This window comes from Tenrec ecaudatus, chromosome 10 (genome assembly GCF_050624435.1).
Source record: "Tenrec ecaudatus isolate mTenEca1 chromosome 10, mTenEca1.hap1, whole genome shotgun sequence".
NCBI lineage: Eukaryota > Metazoa > Chordata > Mammalia > Afrosoricida > Tenrecidae > Tenrec > Tenrec ecaudatus.
This window is the reverse complement of record NC_134539.1, coordinates 150626106-150646100: the sequence shown is the minus strand read 5'-3', so window position 1 is coordinate 150646100 and position 19995 is coordinate 150626106. Positions and strand designations below refer to the sequence as shown.

Here is a 19995-nt window from a genome sequence, read left to right as displayed (position 1 = left end):
TTGATGAATTGTAAATTATTATTATTTTCATATCTTACACCAACTGCTCTCTCTCTTCCTCCAGTTTCTGTTGTTTGTCCCCCTGGAGGGTGGGGGGTGTGTGGTTATGTGTCAATCATTGTGATAGGGGCTCCCCCTTTGTCCCCTTCTCTCCCCTCCTGGTATCACTAGTGTCACCTGGTATGCTGGGTTATGTGTGTCCTGAGCTCTCTTCTCTTATCTGCACTGTGCATGTGCTCTGGTCTGGCCCACAGTGAAAGGCAGGCCGCTTCGTGGGTTCGAACCGCTAGCAACTGAGAATTAAACTGTTGATGACGCCCAACACAAAGCCCCGACAACTTCCTGCACGGTGATTTTTAATAGGTGATGTGACTCGGCTTCTTGTTAGAGCCCCTGGTGGTACCGCCCCCTGGGTGGTGCAGATGGTTAGCATGCCCAGTGGGTGGTTTGAGTTCTCCCAGACATGCCGCGGAAGAAAGACTTGGAAATCTATTCCTGCAGGGAAAAAACCCCAAAGCATAAAACCCAGCCACCGAAAGCCCCGTGGAGAACAGGCGTACCTGGATACACGTGGGGTCACCTGCACCTGGAGCCCTGCGTTAGGGGACTTCCTCTTGCTCTTTGTATCCGATGAAGTCCCCACTCTGTTGCCAGAGTGGCCAAAGGCAGAGGCTCTGGGAGGGGTGAGGTCTAACGAGAGACATTTTTGAGTCCCTCCCCCAACCCCCAGGGGTGGGCTCTGGTGGTGCCGGACCCTTCTCTCCCTATGGGCCAGTCTCCCACAGAGATGGAAACTCGGACCCACGTGGTGACTGGTCTTGGAGCAGTTGCCATGAAGGGCCACCACGTCACCGTGGCTATTCCTGACGCAGCCTGCCTGCTCTCGGGCGAAGCTCCAAACTCACCCACCTCCTCTGAGTCGATGCTGACTCACGGCAGCCCTCGGGATGGAGTAGGATGGCCCCTGTGGGTAGACAGCTTCTGAGACGGTAGACAGCTTCCTAGTGGTTTTGAACTGCTGATGTTGTGGTTAGCACCCCAGTGTGCCATTGACTGTGCCACCAGGACCTCAGCTATATTTCAAAGAGCTGGCATGTCCGTGACTTGTGTAGGGTGGGGTAGAGCAGCTGTTTCCAGAGACAGGGTGGGCATGCTGTGTGTGTCTGTCTGTGTGTGTGTGGTGTGGTTGTGGCTTAAACATGTTTGGGGCCAGAACCACCGGCGGGTGTGCAGAGCCGGCTGTGGGCACTGGAACTGAGCTCTGGCTCTGGCTCTGAGCAGCGGTGACAATGACCTCACATGGGGATGTGTACTGGGATGTGCTCTCTCGGGCCAGCTGTGAGTCAGTGTGGCCCATGGCCCTGTGGCAGGCACCACCCCAGCCTGCCCACCTCATCTTGGGACATCGTGATCCCAGGCTAGCCTGATAGGTGACTCACCTGGACACCCCGAGCTGGCCGCTCTCCCCCTGGCATCTCTCTCCTTGGTGTGCAAGGTGGGGAAAGCCCCTCCTACTTGGTGAGTGTTGAGCAAAAACCAGTGGTTTCCAACCAGCCTGGAAAGTCCGGCCCCACAGGGGTCAGAGGGTGTGTGCGGCCCAGGGCGTGGGGTAGGGGGATGTGTGCCCCCTGTGAGTCCTCACCGAGCATAAGAGGGGGGCCCACGTGCTCCCCCCCAGACAGTGGGGTTCACCCCCAAAGGCCTGAGTGGGGCAGGGAATCTGCCTTCCCAGCCCTGGGTGCCACCGCTCCTGGGAAGTTTTCCCCTTCCCAGGGGAGTAAGAACGTCACCTTTCCCCCACCTGTCAGTCTGACACCTGCCTGCTGCCCCTGGGGGTGCACGCCCAGGGCTGTACAATCTGATGCCATCTGTGTGCCCCTTCTGCTGTTGAAATCAGGCAGCCATCAAGCGAGGGAGGGAGGGTGAGGAACTTCCTGAGGTGGAGAAATAAACAAGTGAAAGTCAAGCCCCAGGTGATTTCCGTGAGATCCCGCAGACCCAAGCCCCTTCCCAGCCTTGCCTCCCAGCGCTTACATAGATTTGAACTTTGTGGGATCAGGCTTGAACGGGGAAGGACGGATCAGCTTAGGTGGACACACACAGGTGGCTCTTTTCAAGGATGCTGCCTGTCCAGGGGCACCCCTTGCTGGTGCAGACGACGTGCTCCACTCTGAGCCCAGAAGCTGCAGGCTGGACTCCACCAGAGCACCTGGGAAGAAAGGCCTGGCAACCTGGTCCTGGAAGACCCCAGCCTCCAAAGTCCCGTGGCTCAGTGGTGCTGTGCACACTCGGGGTTGCTGGGTGTCGGAAAGGACCTGGTGGCAGCACCTTCCAGCATGTGGGAGCGCCCCATGGCCCATGTCTCAATGCCAGGGCATCAGCCTCCCTCGCTGGCTCTGTGACCCCTGGGACCAGTCCGGGCACCTCCTCTGCTGCTGTCCTCCCCAAGAGCCAGGAAACTGACCCTATGTCTCCCATCTGTGCTGCCCAGCTCATCAGATCCAGAACTTTCCATGGAGGGCTGGGGCTGTGGGCAGCTCTGGGAGAGTGTGGATGTCACCCAGACCTCCCTGAGCTGCAGGCATGGGGGCACCGGGAAACCTGGCTTGTCCTCAGACCCCTTCCTTGGACAGAGCCTGAACTGAGGGGAGGGTGGTATGAGATGGCATAAGGTTGAAGGTCGGGTTCAGGGGACTGAATCTCACTTTGTCCAAGAGGGTCAGCCCTGAGCTGCCAAGGGCAACCTGGGAAACGGGTACACGGCAGGTGTGGAGTAAGGTGTGAGCCTGTGACAGGTTTGGTCTCCAGGTGACTCAGTCTGCAAGCCACCTATAAAAAGAGCATGACTCACACCCAGTCCGGTACAGGAGCTCCCCAGGCCCGCCGCCAGCACCTGTCTGGCAGTTAGTTATTAATGCTGCTGCCGGGAAGGGTGTCATGGGAACCAGGTGCCCAGATCCGGGAGGCAGCTAGACTTGACACAGTCCGCTCACGTTCAGGCCTCTCCTCTCGAGCCAGGCCTCCTGGGGCCCCGGAGGACACAGATACCACAAGGAGTTCAGGAGGGGAACCATGGCCACTGGTGGTTGTCCTGCTGGGTGGCCAGATTGAAGGGGCCAGCCCGGATTGGAGATCCCGGGCCAAGTGGGCTGCGGCAGGCTATGACCGTGGATAGGTTGTGCCCTGCAGGGGGTGCCTCCAGCACCCTCTTTTGCACATTGGGCCCAGGGACCCCCATCTTCTCCATGGAGACCCCTGCCCTGCAGGCACTGGCTGATGCCCCACCAACCTCCAGCCCCAGAAATGCTGTTTCACTTCCTCTGCCATTCTCCCCACTAGGGGAGGTTGCTAGCTGCTGCTCAGTGAATGGAGGCTACCCCCCCCACCCCCCCAACTCCCAGTCCTTTGAGGACCCTCTGGAGGACAGGTGGGAGAAACAAGAGACCTCCCCATGTGCTGAGTCGGAATCCACTCACCGGCAACTGGTTCCGGAACTGTAGCAAGGAGCCTTGGTGGGGTCTGATGGTTAGGGCGTGGCTGCTCACCGAAAGGTCTGGGGTATGAACCCACCCCAGGCTCCGCAGGACAGCGAGCTGGCCATCTGCTCCTGCGAGGATTGTGGCCTACAGGCACCTGTGGGACAGAGCCACTGGGATCCACAGGGGGTGTTGCAGGCAACTGGAGGGGAGTCCCGGGAAGCACAGGGGGGCGCTCACGGGACTGCTCGGAGAGCACCCGGTGCAAGTATGCGGGGCCTTACAGGATAGTACTCGGGAGTATGAGGAAGAGTACCCGGAATGTTCTAGGGGAGCACTGGAAGCTCGTGGAGAGTCCTCCGGGGAGTCCAGCTCTCGGAAGGGCAAGAGTACTCATGGAAGTACCGAGGAAACAAGGACTTCCGGAAGGAGCCTTGGGCCAGGAACTGGGACTCACACTGCCTGGGTGGCCCTGGGCGTCACCGGGCCAGCCTCCCTGTCCGTCCGTGACGTGGGAAAACCACACCAGCTGCCTCCTCCCTTCGTGGGGCCGCGAGACCGGCGGGGCCTGTGGCGCCCACGCTGAAGAGTCACCTGCGTGAAGACAGAGGCTCGGTGCTTATGGGGATCAGCAGGAGCAAGGCTGTGCACCCCCTCCCCAAGGACCCCAAGGGTAGCTCTGCACACACCCACTGCTGGGACCCCCCAACCACCAGGAATCCGCCCACCTGCTGGTTGGGTGCTGGCTGGCTCAGCAGAGCCCATCCCTCCCTCAGTCTCCCAGCCGTTCCCGTCAACTAGTCATTGGGTGCCGATGGAACCGTGTGCTCTGTGCTGTTTTCTCACCTACTCACCATCCTGAGGGAGAGGCCACAGGAATGTCCGAGTCAGCCCCAAGTGCACTGGACCAAGGAGGTGCCCATGAGCTTCTGTTGGCTGTGTCCAGGGCATCCCTGAGGGGCGCGGGTGGTGAAGCGGCTGGCTCCTAACCCTGGCAGGTCGGACCCACCTGGAAGCACTCTCCGTGGAAGGGCTGCCAATCTGCTTCGGAAAAGTCAGCCAGGAAAAACCCTTTGAAACGCGGGCGCAGCCCCACTCCGACCCACATCGGATCATCGTGAGTCAGAGTAGACTCTATAACAACATGCTTGCGTGTTTGTTTTTTGGGGGGGCGCTGACTCTTGGCATTTACTCTTGCAGTTTCTTTTGCCCAGTTGGGGGTCCCATGGATTTGTTGAAAGGAGGGATGCTGAGATTTAAAGGGGCATCCCCAGTGCGGTAGTAAGACTGTGGAGTCATCCTTCAGTGTGGTGGGGTGCTCCTCTGTTGTGCTCTGTCCCGGATGAGTCGCTCTGAGTCAGCATTGACTCGATAGCAGTGAGTTGAGAGGGGAGCAGCAGGGCAGGGAGGCAGGCATGAACCTATTCTCCAAGAGACTGGGGGAGAGAGGCGATCAAGGGACCAGGAGAATAGGACTGCATGGGCAAGAGACCCAACAGTCCCCTCACTTTGGGAGGCTTGGCCATCCTTAAGGATCAAGCCATCCTTAACTCGCATCCGCCCTCAGATACTTAGGAAGCTCCCACGATGACTCAAGTGCCGATGTTGACCAGGAGAAACGTCTACAAGAAGGCAAAGGGATATTTAGAATTCCCGTTCAGTTCTGCAAGCCTGATCCTTGATGTGTAAATGATATTTCCATCTCTTTTTGGGTTGTTCAGTAGTTCATGGAAGGGCAGTGGCAGGTTTATTCTGGTACAATTCTTTAATGCTTCTCCCCATGCGCCCCCCACCCACCAAATCCATTCCTCTTTTGCTGTGATCCAGGGCTCTGACCCTCCCCCTCCCCAGCTCCCTCCATTCCCTTTTTGCTGTGAACCAGGGCCTGATGACAGACCTTTGCCTCTGTACTGCTTTCCGTGGCTGGCGTGACCACTCCTGTAAGCATGGTAGCTTAGGACAGCACAGGTCCCCCACTCCTGCAGTTTGGGGGGGATGGGAATAGTCTGGAGTACAAAGGGTCTGAAGTGTTATCAGGCTTGGCTCCTCCTGGAGAATCCTAGCTCCTGGTGGCTGCAGCCTTTCCTTGGCTTGTGGCAGCACCACTCCCATCCCTGCCTCCCACCCCCTCCTTCCCTCCGCTTCCTGCTTATCAGGACTCCAGCAGTCATATTTCAGACCTACCCAGATAACCTTAGTCCCACCCTCAGTGTACCTTGCTGTGTAAGGGAACATCCACAGGTTCCAAGGATTGGGGCGTGATGATCTTTGGGGGCAGTGTCCCTTGGGAGGGGCCATACACATGGTCAATGCACTCGGAGGCTCAGCAAAAGGCTGGAGGCTCACGTTCACCCCCCAGGAGCTGCAGAAGCAGTCATTGAAACCCCTTCTTGGACAGGACACACATGGGGCACCGAAAGTCAAAATCCACTCTTTTGGGGGCAGGAGGGCCCCTTATCCAGCCTATCCAGAGTGTCCCTGGCTCTTTACCTCCTACGGAAGCCCCGTGCTGGAGAACTATCGGGAGAGGGCAGTGCTTGGGCCTTGTTCACCGAGGGGGCAGAGGGCATTCTGTGTGCCCTGCAGAAGGAACTGACAAGGCTTACTGACTGTCCCTTTAAGAGCCTTTCTCCAGCTCTCCTGGGACTCAGATCAGGCTCCCCCCCCCTTCCCCCCAGCCTGTGGACTGAAATCCCCAATACAGGAATCATTTAAAGTTGGCCTCTAGGAAGCTCGGGCTAATGAGATAATTCCCATTAGGGAAGGAAGGAAATTAAGGTGACCTGACATCCTTTCTGTCTCTAATTTATATGATTCACTGAAACCTCCCTGCTCCCTTCCCCGGGGCCCCTCCTTCAGCAGCCCCTTTGAATTCTGGGCCCACTGTCCACCCGCTGGCTGCCAGCGAGGGCTCTGGTTTCCAGCAAGTCCCAGCATGCCCCGGAACCCAGCAAGAGGCAGGCGGGCCATGCTCTTGGCTGGGCAGGGAGGCTGTTCTCATCCGTTCTCCTCCGTTCCCAGGGTTTCTTCCACAAGTTCCCCTCCCCCGCAGGGGCAGAGAGCTCCGAAAAGCCCTCCTGGGCGTTCTGTGGGCTTGGGGCACCCCCTCCCCACCTCGCCGGGGACTCATGAGACCTGGCCTGTGTGCCTTTGCTCTGCCTGACCTTGTGGGGCAGCAGAGGGGGAAAGAGCTGGAGGTCCTTCTTGCTGTGTGTTGTCCTGCTGGTCAGCGTTCTCTGCAAACCTGAAAAGCCAGTGGGGTCTTGGGTGGAACCCCAAGTTTAAATCAAATCTAGGGTCCCCTCTGAGACTACCAAGAGCTAAGTTCAGAGAGAGCTTAGCTATCAGACAGCCACCTGCCTGCTTTGGTGACCTATGGGGGCATGTCTCCCCACACCCCTCAGTGGCCAGCAGGGTCCCTGTTACCCGGAGTTGGGGGTGGCGGGGAGCTCTTTCCTGCCCTGTGGGTTTGTGTTTTGCTTCCTCTCGCCCTCCTGAGCGAGACCATATGGACAAGAGTTCCGAGGCAGGGCCGAAGGCCAGCGCCGCTCCGGCCCCTGGGGACAGTCCGGCCGCCCTGATGTGCCATGTGGGTGGCCTGCCCTGGGAACCTGCTGCCTGACCTCCAGTGCCTCCGGGAGCCCAGCTGTAGCCTTGGGTAACCGCGTGGCCCCGTCTCCACAGGGTCAGGGCTGAGGCCCAGCTTCTCTGGGCACCTCGGCGCCCACTGGCCGTGACCTGGCCAGGTGGTGCTGCAGCTGGGACTCGGCTGGCCGGCGGAGCCCAGACCCTGACTGCAGGAGGCTTGGCCTGGCCCAACTCTGCAGCCTGGAGCATCACCCAGAGAGGGGGACAGAGGAGAAGGCGCTCATTTAGAAGCACGAAGGAGCCGGCAGAGAGCAAGGCCCGGGGCCAAGAGGACCGGCCGTGCGTGCACTGTAGCTCTGTGGTCCATTCCGTGGAGCTACATGCAAACCACGGAGCCCTGGTGGGGGAGGGGCCACGTGCTGGGCTGCTCACCGCAAGGCTTTCTGCTCCCGGAAGGAGTTACAGCCTCAGAATCAGAAGCCCATGGGAGCGGGGAGTGGGGGCCAACCCTGCCCTCCAGCATCGCCATCACGGATTGGAATCGCCAGGTTGGTGTTTGCTGTGAGAAGTAAACATGCCCTCCCTGGACTTCCTTGACTGCCACCTGAAAGGACGCAGACCTCCAGGCCCCTCTCCCTTGAACCCCCGGCCTGCTCTTGGGTCTGAGAGCTTCATCGCCGTGCCACCAAAGCTCCTTGTTGCACTGTGAAAGCAAAGCTGAAGCTCAGAGGACCTCGCCGTTTGGGAGAAAAGCCAGATGCCGCTCTTTCTCCCCACCGGGGGCGGGGGGCGGCCTGGAGGCAGGCGGCCCTGTTACCTGCACTCACCTACGCCCTGCAGGTGCTCTGGGCAGGCTCTTGAGGGGATGGGAAAAGGGGGGTCAGTCATTTCCAGCAAGAGGCCGCAGCCGAGGGCGCCCTGGCCTTCCTTCCGCACACGGCTAGGTGTGGCTCACACCAGGGACTAAACCGCAAGGGTGGCGTAAGGGCCTGCCTTCCTTGGAAGTGGGCGGCCTGCCTCTTTTATTTATTTTTTTTAATACAGATAACGCTCTAGGCAAATACCAGAGTAATGACAAAGAGGACACGGCGAGGCTTTGCGCTGAAAACTCTGCTCACTCCGACCTGCCCAGGAGGGAGATCCGGCTGCTGCCGCCGCTGCCGCCGCCGCCACCAGAGGCCTACAGCTCACCAGAGACCGGCCTACCCACGGGGCTGAGGAACATTCTGGAAGCCCAGAGCCTGCCAGAGCCCGAGGTCTGGGAGGGCTCCTACCGGTGGTGTGATTCAAATAGTGTCACCGCCGGTTCGCTGCCCTCATAACCAGTGGACTTGTAAAAAAAGGCTATGCCAAAGGGTGGTTCCTTATTTCATACAGTTCATACTTACACGTGAACAAGAAATTAGGTACAAGGTTATGTTAGGAAGGACAGCTTTAAGATATGAGTGAGAAAACATTAAATACTATCAGATAAAAGCCAAGAAACCAGCGATTTAAGATCTTTCCATGGCGCTCCTTGATTGGCACATTCCTGATAACGGCATGCCTGGCTTTTCTCCGAGCATCCCCCGGGCTGTGTGCCGGATCCTTCGCCCTCCTTTCCCTGCAGGAGCGGGACCCCGGAAGCCACTGTGTTTGATAGACTGGAAACAGCGGGGCGACGTGTCTTCTCTGAACAGATTGCGTTCAGCTTTGTCAGACCCCTTTCCTCTTCTGCTGAACTGGCAGCTCCTCGAACGCGTTCAGGAACTGCCTCCTGCCCATCTGCTGTCTCCTGGGCATTGGGGACGTGACGCAGAGCTGAGACGAACGACCGCGTGTTCCCCTGTTTTTCTCTTGACGTCCCGTGCTCGTTCACTGAGGCTTAAATGCGCGGGGACAAAAATGTATGATTGCACAAAAGTGTAACAAGTTTTATGAAATGAATCAATACTACAAGCGCAGGTCTAATTTTTAAACACCGACGGGTGGAACGAACATCACTGTCGGCTCTTAGAGTATGCCATTGCACCCATGACCACAAGGACCGTGATAGTCACCTTGGGAGGCTGCCCCGGCCCAGCCACCCACCTGAGACAAGTACACTTGTAACCTGGTGGTTCACTGAACTCAACGAGAAATTGGGGATCGGTTCTGCCGAACCCGTGTGAACTGGCTGAATCCCACCGCTGGCTCCCTGGTGTCCATTGGCAGATTCTCCTTGGTGACCCCACTCTAGGCCACTCAGCCTCCTGTGTCCTCACTGCTGACCTGCCGGTGGACCTCATCCTTCTGCTTGAACTAGAGAATCCAGTGAGGGTCCACAGGGCCCCAGCACTGACCCCGCACCCTCCATCTCCGGCCTAGCTTGGGTCTGAGAGCTGGCAGGGCTCCTGCATGGCCCCCAAGAGCAGGTGTCCCTCTGTCCCCTCGCTCCTTATGGTTCCAACACGGTTGGAGCTGTTCGTCCAGTCTCCACTTGCTCTTGTCAACTAGGCCATCTGAAGAGAGGAATGAAAGGGGCCCCGGGCTGGCTGTTAGGTGGCCCCTGGGGGCCATATTGTGCGATAACGAGAGGACAGAAGGTAGTCTGGGGCTGGGGTGGGGGGGGGCTGTTATCTGCCCAGTCCATCTTTGGGAACGACCCGCCGAGGTAAACAAGGGATCGGGGCGGCCTGTTCGGAAGGGCTTTTGATTCCTTCTAGGTTAGCGCTTTTCAATGGCAGGCCGCCGAGCAGCCCCACCCAGGGCCTGGCAGATAACAGGCCAGCTCAATCTCAAACCACCGGCCCCCCTTGATAATGCCCCGTTTTATTGCAGTCTGGTCTTCGCCCAATGGGAACCCCCCCACCCCCTAGCGTGCATCAAAGGGAGCCGGCGTCAACCTGTGCAAAGAATCCTGGGCCCCGGGGTGGGTGCGTGTGGGGAAGGGAGCATGTATGACCATGTGTGCACAAGCTCGCCCGTTGGCAGTTACCTTCCTGTAGGCGAGAGGCCACCAGCCCCAGAAGGGCCTCCGAGAGCCCAGGCCTCCATCCCACCCCGAACCCTGCCCCGACTCCCACCAGTCCCTGGCTGCTCCAGTTTCCAGGATGCCCCGGCAGGTGGCAATTTCACAGTTGCAAAGACAGGTCACTCCCCTGCCACTCTGTCCTGCAGTCTCTGCCCAAGGGCCGTGGGAGTAGCAAGTTAGAGCCGTGAGGTGGGCATGTGGAGCATACCTGGCCTGAATGCTTACTGAGGCTCCGCGGTCGCTGGATGGAAATTTCTGGATTGCATAGAACAGGCTCTGGGGGGGAGTGGGGGTGACTGAGGAGGAAAGGGGGGCCAGCCATCGGGCCCCATTTCACCGTGGAAGAGTTAATGGATGACCTGGTTGGAATGGGGTGGGTTGAGGGGTCCTCTTCCTCGTACCTCCGGGATGCCCCCTCTTGGCCACCTCATATTTTATCTGGGAAGCCAGGATGCTGTGCTTCGTGGATGGGCCCCCAGGGACGGGAGCCGAGCAGCAGGGCAGTACGACCCGCACATCTGGAAGCTTTCTACGGCTTATGTTTTAACACGTCTGCAAGGGCCAGGGCGTTTGCACACGAGGTTTACAGGCTGCAGGGAGGGGCGCAGAGCTTGGGGCTTTTAGTCAAGTGGCAGAGGAAGATGACTTGGGGAGAAGGGAAAGTGGACCGATGGCCCAGATCCGCCCTGCTGTAGAATTCTTTGGATGTACTTGGCGGACGTGGTTGATAGTCCCTGGGAACAGGAAAAACTGACACTCCATGTTGTTGAGTGGATACTCACTCGCAGGGACCCTGCAGGACAGGGCAGAGCTGCCCCTGTGGGTTTCCAAGGTTGTGGATCTTTAGGGGGCTTGTGGGTTTGAACTGCTGACCTCTTCCACGTGCTGTACACGGAGGAGGACGGCATTCTTCAAGGAAGGCAGAGAGAGATGGAGACACCGTCACCCAAAGCGTATAGACCTAGGTGGGTGGGGGCCGTGTTGGACAACAGTAGCCCCCCATTTTGATGGTTTCCTTTGGTGAAAGTTACTGTGATTTGGGGGCAATGCTTTTTGACTTAGCCTCATAATTGAATAGCTTCTTACTGCCGCTCCTTCTGTCTTGGGATATTTATTTCAGATAGAGTCAGGGGTCAAAAGCGTTGGCTTACTTACAGTATATATTTTAAGATGTGACACACATTTTTAAAACAATGAGCGCTCCCTTGGATTTAAAAACCAAGAGAATAAACTTCACTGTCCTGGAGCCAGTTCTCAGTCACAGCAACTAGGACTAGGTTAGAACTGACCCGTGGATTTCTGAGGCTTGAAATCTTTACAGGAACAGAAAACCGCCTCTTTCTCCCACAGAGCAGCTGGCGGCTTCCAACCGCCAACCATGAGATCTCAGCCCAACTCAGAACCACTATGCCACCAGGGCTCCTGAAGGGGCCTGAGTTCTTTGCCCCTCTGAGCCTCTGATAAGGACGTGACGGATGTTTGCCGCCTTGGGTCATTGAAGGGCCTGGAAGAATAGAAGGAAGACTCCCCAGGGAGGGCGGGGACAGGATGGCCAGCCCTGTCCCTCTGAGCTTCCCTGAGATCCATGTGGTGTTCGCTTCCTCTGAGTGGTTCACAGACTCCTTGGATCTGGTTCCTCACCTGGGCTAGCCTTGGGAGTCGGGGGGGCTGAGGTAGAAAAGGGCCAGGGCTCACTGCCAGTCAGCCAGCTCATCCTGCTGCCACCATGACTCAGTTTCCCCAAGACAGCGCGAGGAGCCCGAAAACTTCCTCTTGGTCCTCCTCCTCCCCCCTTTTGTTCTCCACCGCCTGCCCCTGCCTCTCCTCTTCCTCCCCTCTTTCTCCTCTCTTCCACCTGCCCTTCCTCCCAGCTGTCTTCTCCAGCTCCCCCTGCCTGCCCCTGCTCACATCCTGGACTTTCTATTCTTGCCCAAAGAAACCGGGGACAGTCCTGCTTGGCGGGACAGGTAGAGAGGGAAGTGATATCAGGAAGGGGCAGCCCCAAGGAAGAAAGAGGGGCAGAGCCTCTCTCTTTCCCAGGAGTCAGAGACACAGCCTGCCCCGCCCCCGCCTTTCTTCACTGCTGAAATGTCATTCAGTTATATCCTTCCTCCCCACCTCACCTCCGTCATGGCCCCTCTAATGCTGGAGTCCACCTGGACCCATGGTGAGCCCGGGTGTCGGAGGAGAGCCATGTGCCTGCCGGGCGGTTCCTGACAGCTGGTTGCTCAGGAGTAGGTCTCCAGGCCTTTCTTCTGAGGCACCACCGGGTGCATTGCAGCGTCTCTCCTCTCGGTTAATAGCCGAGCACCGTGACCATTTGCACCACCCGGCACACCCGGTCAGGTTGATGCGCATGGCTGCTTTAGAGAGAGTGGCGCCCTGGTGGCGGAGTGAGTTATGCACTGGGCTGTCAACCTCAAGGTCAGCTGTTGGAAACCACAGGCCTCTCTGAAGGAGAGAGATGAGGCTTTTACGCCCCCAAAGAGTCACAGTCTTATAAACCCACAGGGGCAGTTTCGGTCTGTCCTCCAGGGTCCCACGAGAGGGGTTATATGTATATGTGTGTATGTCTTTATGTATGTGTATGTATATCTGTGTGTATCTCTACCTGAGATATATGGGAACCCCTACTCACTCAGTGAACTCATGCCGAGGGAGAGTTCTGCTTTCAGTGCTGGAGAGGGGGCGGGGGGCCCCATTAGGAGGAACAGGACACACCCATCTCTGAGCAGGCCCCAGCTCTGGCCTCCTCTTATTCGGAGCGCCCCCACTGGGGGGTGAGCTAGTGCTCCCAGCACTCGTGGGAGCGCGCACCCTGTGGGCTGTTTATTAGGGGTAGAAACTGAGGCCCTGTCCTCGTTCACTGAGAGGTGTCCACCCTGTTCTTGTGGGAAATGCGGTGAGACAGTCGCATGGAATTCCACCGTCACCCCAGCTGGCAGCTGAGCTCTGCCCCCGGGCGCTCTGACTGCAGTTTCTGCTAGAGGAGCACTGGGCAGTCTTTCCAGCACCAGGATGCGCTGTGCTCCTCTCTGCTGGACCTGCTGACGCGCTACACCAGTTTTTGACCTTGCCGTGCGTTGGGAGGAAGACGAGGCTGTCTATTCTCCTACGCAGTGACAGTCTGGGCACCCACAGGGGCAGTTCAACCCTGTCCTGAAGGATCACAATGCGTCAGTATTGACTCAATGGCAGTGGGGTTTTTTGTTTTGTTTTGTTTTGTTTTTTGCATGTTGAACTGACCTGTACCTAACGCCATCACGTAACCCCGACGTGCAGCAGCCGCGCAGCACCGAGTGCAGAGCACGGTGCGGTGTGATGCCCAGGGCTATGTGTAGAAGCAGCCTGGTCTTTACTGCGAGGGAGCCTCCGCTGGTGGCTTCCAGCCTCCCACTGATGGCGGGCGCAGGATTGCTAGTGCTGCCCAGGTGGTTTGAGGATGCAGCTAAGAACCAGCACTGCCAGGGCTGGAGTTCCTGCCCCGGTGGCTTTGCTTACTGCTTTGCACCCAGGAACCGGGTTGCAACACCTGACACTGCTGCATGGCATGCCTTGGGCAGGGACCAGGTGCCACTGGTGTCTACTGACCACCCCACACAACCGCCCCTGCACACACGCCCGCCTGCTCGCCACTACAAGCTGTGATTCAGCTGAGGTTGAGAAACCCAATCCTAGAATTCTGGTTCTCATGGCCCAGCCTGCACTGCAACCACAGACAGACCGACCGACCGATGGACTGACAGACGGGCAGGGCTTGTTAAAACGCTAATTGTGGGCCTCCACTCCCAGACTCTTTGCGTCTGTAGGTCTGGGGCGGGGCCTGGGAATCTGCATTTCCACCAGGTTCCCAGGTGATGCTGAAGCTGTCGGTCCCAGGGCCACACGTGGAGAACCAGGTCCCTGAGATGAGAAACCCTGGGGATGCAAAGGCTGATGTTGGGGACCCCCACTACCACCCCATCATCCTCACCTCTCACTGCCACCTGCCCGGTCTGCAGTATTTTTGCAGGAGAAAGACCTGCCTGTCTACTTCCCAGACCACAGCCCGTTGGGGGCCGTTCTTGCCTGGCACACGGGGCCACCATTTGCTGAACAGACACGACTCCCCCAAAGACTAAACTTGCTGCCATCGAGTCAATTCCGACTCCTAGCACCGGGAGAACTTCCCCCGTGGCTTCCTGAGGCTGGCGCCGTGTCAGAGAGGAGCAGGCTTCAGCTCCCTGCCGCCGTGTGCTGGTGGTTCCCAACTTGCGACTTTGCAGTCAGAAGCCCACTGGTCAACCCCTGTGCTTCTAGGGCTGGTGGAAGTGGACTCGACAGGACCCTACCCTATCACTGTAGATGTAGGTCGTGTGCGCCCGGAATACTGCAGCACTCTACAATGGGCTTCTCTGGCCAGAGGAGCCATTTCTCCTAAGCAGTGGGAGCCCCAGCAGAGGTTAACAGACCCCCTGGCTCCCACCTTCCTGTTGCATCACCTGGGTACCTGCGTCCCAGTCTCAAGGTCTGATTCACAGCCCCAGGAGGGTACTGGAGCTCCAGCTGTCCACCTCCCCATTGCAAGCAGAAGCAAGTCTTGCCAGAGAGGTCAGCCGTGGGCTTCACCCAGCCTTACTGAGCGGCTTCCCCAGAAGCCCCAGAACAATGCTGCATCCGTACATTTCACCGCCCCATCTAGCTGTACGGAAGTGGGTGAATGTTTCTGGGCTGCGACGGGCTAGCGCAAGTCAGAGTCCTGGTTCTGAGTAGAAAGGAGAGAACAGAGACTGAGGTGGACAGCTCACAGCTGCCGCCCACATGTGATGCCTCACCCTTCCTAGCGAAGCCTCGGCCAGCCCAGCGAGTAGACTGACTCACACCAGCACCTATGGGACAGAGCAGAACTGCCCCTGCGGGTGGTCCAACGCTGTCACTCGATACAGAATTAAGGGGGCCGCAACTTTCTCCCTCAGAATCCTTTGACATGCGCTGGGAGCCCTGGCCGTGCAGTGATTTCATTCATATTGGACTGCCAGCCGCTAGGTCAGCAGTTTGAAACCACCAGCCGCTCCTCGGGAGAGAGACGTGGCTTTTGACTCCCATAAGAGTCACAGTCTCGGAGGGCCACAGGGCCAGTTACACCCTGTCCTATAGGGTTGCTGTGAATTGGAATTGACTCGCTGGCAGTGGGTTTCTTTGCTTTTTTTTAGGGGGGGGGATAAGGCTATTTATTAGAGCCCTAGTAGTATAATGAGAGATGAGTCGGGCTTCTTACCACAAGGCCGGCAGTTCAAAACCACCGGCCAACCCCTGGGGGGAAAGGCGAGGCTTTCAGCTCTCAGGTGTATAGCCTCAGAAATCCCCAGGGGCAGTTCTCCTCTGTCCCCCTGGAGAGGCACTGAGTTGAGACCGACTGGACAGCAGTTCCACACCATCACACTCTCCGTAACCCTCTGGAATCCACTCGGCAGCTGCAGGTTTAATGTGCCAGGTGGGGGCCTGGGCGGCACCAGCGCCGAGCCGGCCCAGAGGCTTCTCGGGAGAAAGGCTTGGAGATCCAGCCGCTGTGTTTAGATGCAAATAACGCTCACGTGATGCAGGTGTCTGTCCTGTGGGCTTTTTGGAAGGGGGCCGTGCTCACAACCCCCCCCCCACACATTATATTTTTAATGGACACTGTGCGCGGTATACTCACGCGCGTACGGCGTAGGCGCTCGCCGTATATGGAAAAGATTGGGCTTCTGAAAACTAGCCTGTGGAAACCCCAAGAGTCAGAGCAGTCCGACCCCAGCTGGTCTTAGGGACAGCGCCCTGCCCGGCAGTGCACTGGTCGAGGGTGTGCGTGCTCCGGCCTGCGTAGGCTGGCTGGGTCCTCACCGAGGCGTTTCCCTCCCTGTGTTGTCCACGCGTCTTCCCGCCCCTGCCTGGCTGCATCCGGCGGGCTGTTATGAGAGTGCTAGGGGTTGTGTGTTTCGCTCTTTTAATTTTATTTTGCAGACACCTCACCAGTTTCCCCTCTGTTTAGGGTCCCACTGCCAAGTGCATGCAGTTGCCGGGCAACAGGGAGGAAGTCTCTGTGTGATTCACCCTGCGGTGCCAGTGTGTTTGGAACCCTGCATCTCCCAGGGGAAGGCCCTCAGGGCGGCTCTGAGGGCTGCCGCCAGTTGGGAGGAACCCTCAGAAAGGCTAGCAGACGTTGGGTTTGGGGCTGTTGGGGTCTTTCCAGGCCCAAAGGAGGGCCGGGGTGGCCCCTGGAGCAAGGAGGACTCCTGGTTTCATAGAGGGCCCCGTCTGGGCGCTGCGTGACTCGCCTGCTGGCTGGCTGGCTGGCTGGCTAACGTTCCTGTTGGGTTTGCGTTTGGTTTCGGTTGGTGACTCTCCTGCTGGAGACTCTCGCCCCAGTTTCCCAGCAGAAGAAGGTCTCCTCACTCTGTCCCCACTGGGTTCCCAAGGTGAGGCTGCCTCAACTCAGCACCTTCTCCCCGAGGCCTCCTGGTTGCCATAGCCTGTGGGATTGAATCATCTGCCACCAAATTGTCCCTGGCTGCGGGTGACCCCGTGCCCCCATGAACGGGATGCCGTCCCAGATGGGACTGTGGGGAGTCATAGGGTCTTCAGAAGGGGATCGCCAGGCCTCTCCTCCTCATCTCTCTTAGCCTGGAGGCTCCCCTGAAACCCATTTCACCTGACCACCGCACTTCAGCTTCCACTGACAGATGGGCAGTGACTGAGCGTGAGCACTGTAGGCTTGGTGTGAGTGGCTAACTGAAAGGCCAGTGGTTCAAACCCACCAGCTCTTCCTTGGGAGAAAGATGAGGTTGGCTGCTTCCGTGAAATTTTACTGTTTCAGAAACCCTGTCTATATAGGGGCACCGTGAGTCAGGATATTCTTGATGTCAGTAGGTTTAATATGCGATTCTGAATCAGTGATGGGCTTAGTGGGAGGTGTATGTGTGTGTTTGGGGCAGGGGGTGTTCTCTGATAATAGTGTGTCCCAGGAGCTCCTTAAGAGGTTTCAATGAAACTTTTCTTTACCTCTCCTCCCCTCCCATTCTCTCTTCTCTCCCTCCATCCCCAGCCTCTTATCTACCTCCCCTCACCCTCCCTCCCTCCCTCCTTACTCTGCTTCCCGTCTCTCACTCTGATCGTTCCTTCCTCCCTTCCTTGTCTCTTTCTCGCTGCTGAAGTCTAGGTCCTTAATGAAGTCTAGGCCCTTACTGCCCAGGATGTCACAGACAGACAGACACGGTCCTGGCCAGACTAACAGTATGCTGTCTTGTGGTCCACAGGCCTGGAAGGACTGGTCCTACCCACCACGGCCTCCCTGGAGCTCAGAGAAGTCAGCAGATGTCCCCGGGGCCCCAGAAGGACCTGGTGAAGGTCAGGCCTCCTCCTCTGAAGAAGAACTGAGACCTCTTTCTTTGGAGAACAAAGAAGCCCCTGGCTGTGAGAAGACACCTGGGAGAAAGCAAAGACCCAGGCCTGGGAGCACCTGGCAGGGAGCGGGCTGCATGGCTGTGGTGACTTGGGATCGTTTCAGACCCGGTCCAGCTTTCTCTCGGAAAGCGTTCCTTCGAGCTCTGCCTGTTTGTGAGCCTCTCCACCCGCCCCCCCCCCACACACACACAGGGTGGGTCCTCACCTCCCACGTCTGCTGTGCCTGTGGACCTCGAGATGCTCCGCGTTTGCTCTGTGAATTCCTGGTCGGATACAAGAGTGAATGGTCACCGCGCTTAGGTCAGCCGTGCCCGTTTGGGCTCTTGCCCCTACAGTGGAGGCCAGCGTTTGTGCATGGGATGCTGCGCACCCCATCCTGGGGGTTGCTTCCTTCCCTCTTGCGTTTGGGAGCCAGCCCTGCAGGTTTTGGAGTGATGGACGAACCAAGGAGAACGTTCTACAGCCCTTGGATGCCGGCTCTGCTGGAGAAGGCTGTGGCAGGGGAGCCGGGTCTTGGGGGCTCCTTGGTGGCCTGCTTGAATGTCAACTTCATGTGTTTGGGTCCTGTGCAGGTGTGCAAGCAGAGGGTGGGAGGGGGGGTGAACTCCGTTATTTGTCCGTCTGTCCACTGGGACCGCATGCTCACCCAGAAGCTGCAAAGACCCCCCACCCTCTCTTAGGTGGTACTTGGGTCTCGGTGAGAACACGATGCTGTCACACAGACTCTCCAGTCCCCAGGGTTTCATCCATCGGGGACCGCCCTGCCCACCCAGCAACACTCGCAACCTGCTTGCTCCTTTTTTTCAGTGGCCATGTCATGGTCTCTGTCATGGTCCAACCCTGGCCAGGCCGCAGAACTAGAGGCCCAGTGTTCAGAATGACCAGGTGGCTTGCTTTGGGGGAAAGGGGGCAAGCTGGGACACACACACATACACCTTCCCTGTGTAGTTGTGTCTGATGAATTTGTGTAACCATTTCAGGGTCCTCCAAGTGGAAGAATGAGGCCCTTCGGGATATCTCACCACAAAATGATGGAGGGGAACTTAACGAGGGTGGAGTTTCAGGGTTGTTTGTGCCTTGCATCCAACTCCCTTCTTGGGTGTGGGCATGTGATTGTCTTAGTGGCATTCCCTCTGAGGTCAATAAAGAAAGACGTGTGTATGTTCATTCCGTCCGTGCTGGCTTATTGGAAAGCTCTACTCTCAACAAGGTGGGCAAGAGACAGTCTCAGTAGCTGCCCAGCTTGACCTTTGGAAGAAGCCAGAGGTCACTCAGGAAACTTCTGGCACTGGCATCTGACCATACTAATTCCAGTGGCTGCCTTTGATCCTTGCTTAGTAGTAGCAGCAGCAACCCCTGTTCCTAGACCTAGAATGTGCTATAAGGGTGAGCTGAGGCCACTGGCACTGCCAGTCTGTGCCCAGGACCATTAGGATGAAAACTCAGAGAGTCCTGGGCAAACTGGTCGTGGCAAAGCCCTAGCAAGGTCAGCAGATGGAAACTACCAGCTCGCCTGTAAAAAGTGACAGGCTAAAATGCCCCCTTCCTGGGGAGGGGGGGCAGTTCTACCCCTGCTACAGGTCTCCATGAGTGGGAGTCAGCTGGATGGCAGTGAGTTTGAGAGAGGGCCCCTTCCTTACGGGTTGGCTCTGTAACCTTGCCCGCACTGCTGCTCTCCTGACCGGAACCCACGGCTGCTCTTTATTGGCTTGGCTAATTGCCATTCAGAGCTCCTGTGTCTGGCCACCTGATTGGCCACTGGGAAGCTGTGACGGTGATTACTGTCACATCAGCCGTAACACCTGATCCAACCACTTGTCCCAAGTTGGGGGTTGCATGATGTTTGTGTGAGTCCGGGTAGACTAGAGAAACAAATTCATGGACACTCATGTGTGTAAGAAAGAGCTTTATATACAAGAGCAATTGGATATTGAGAAAACATCCCAGCCCAGTCCAGATCAAGTCCCTAAGTCTGATATTAGCCCATATATCTGATATTAGTCTATAAATTCCTCTTCAGACTCAAGAAACACATGCAATGATGTCAAATGCAGGAAGATCACAGGCCAGTGGGTGGAAAGCCTTGTGGATCCAGTGGCTTTGTAAGCTTCTCAGCTCTGGCAGGGGTCTCCACATGGCTCCTCCAGCTCAGGGCACTAGAGTAGCTTCATGTGTCTTGTCGGCAACAGTGTCTCCAAGGGACTCAGTCTGTGCCTCACCTCCAGCGAGCTATTTATCTCCTTAGCGCCTCCAGATGAGGTCATCAAGCTGTGACTTGATTGACAGGCTAGACTCCACCCCTTCACTCATGAGTCTCAAATGGACAGCAGAGGATGTAACTACCAGCGTTGAATAAAAACGTGGATGCCAAGGACCAGCTGGGATCACCTCTTTTAGACGAGTCTTGTAGGCCCTCTGGATTTTGGGGACCCCTCTCCAACCCAACCTTCCTTATTAAGGTGAAACTAATCTTTATTAAGCTAGGACAGCTCAGCAAGATACAATACCTCACAGAGCCCC

At 57.4% G+C, this 19995-nt stretch overlaps 1 long non-coding RNA gene across 1 annotated transcript in view; it reads left to right on the top strand.

The window, feature by feature from the left end:
• Positions 1-18642, top strand: part of LOC142458401 (uncharacterized) — a 148502-nt gene extending 129860 nt beyond the window's left edge. Inside the window, exon 3 of the long non-coding RNA XR_012786415.1 lies at positions 17328-18642. This is a non-coding gene — a long non-coding RNA (uncharacterized LOC142458401). The remainder of the gene's footprint in view (positions 1-17327) is intronic.
• Positions 18643-19995: the final 1353 nt, after the last annotated feature.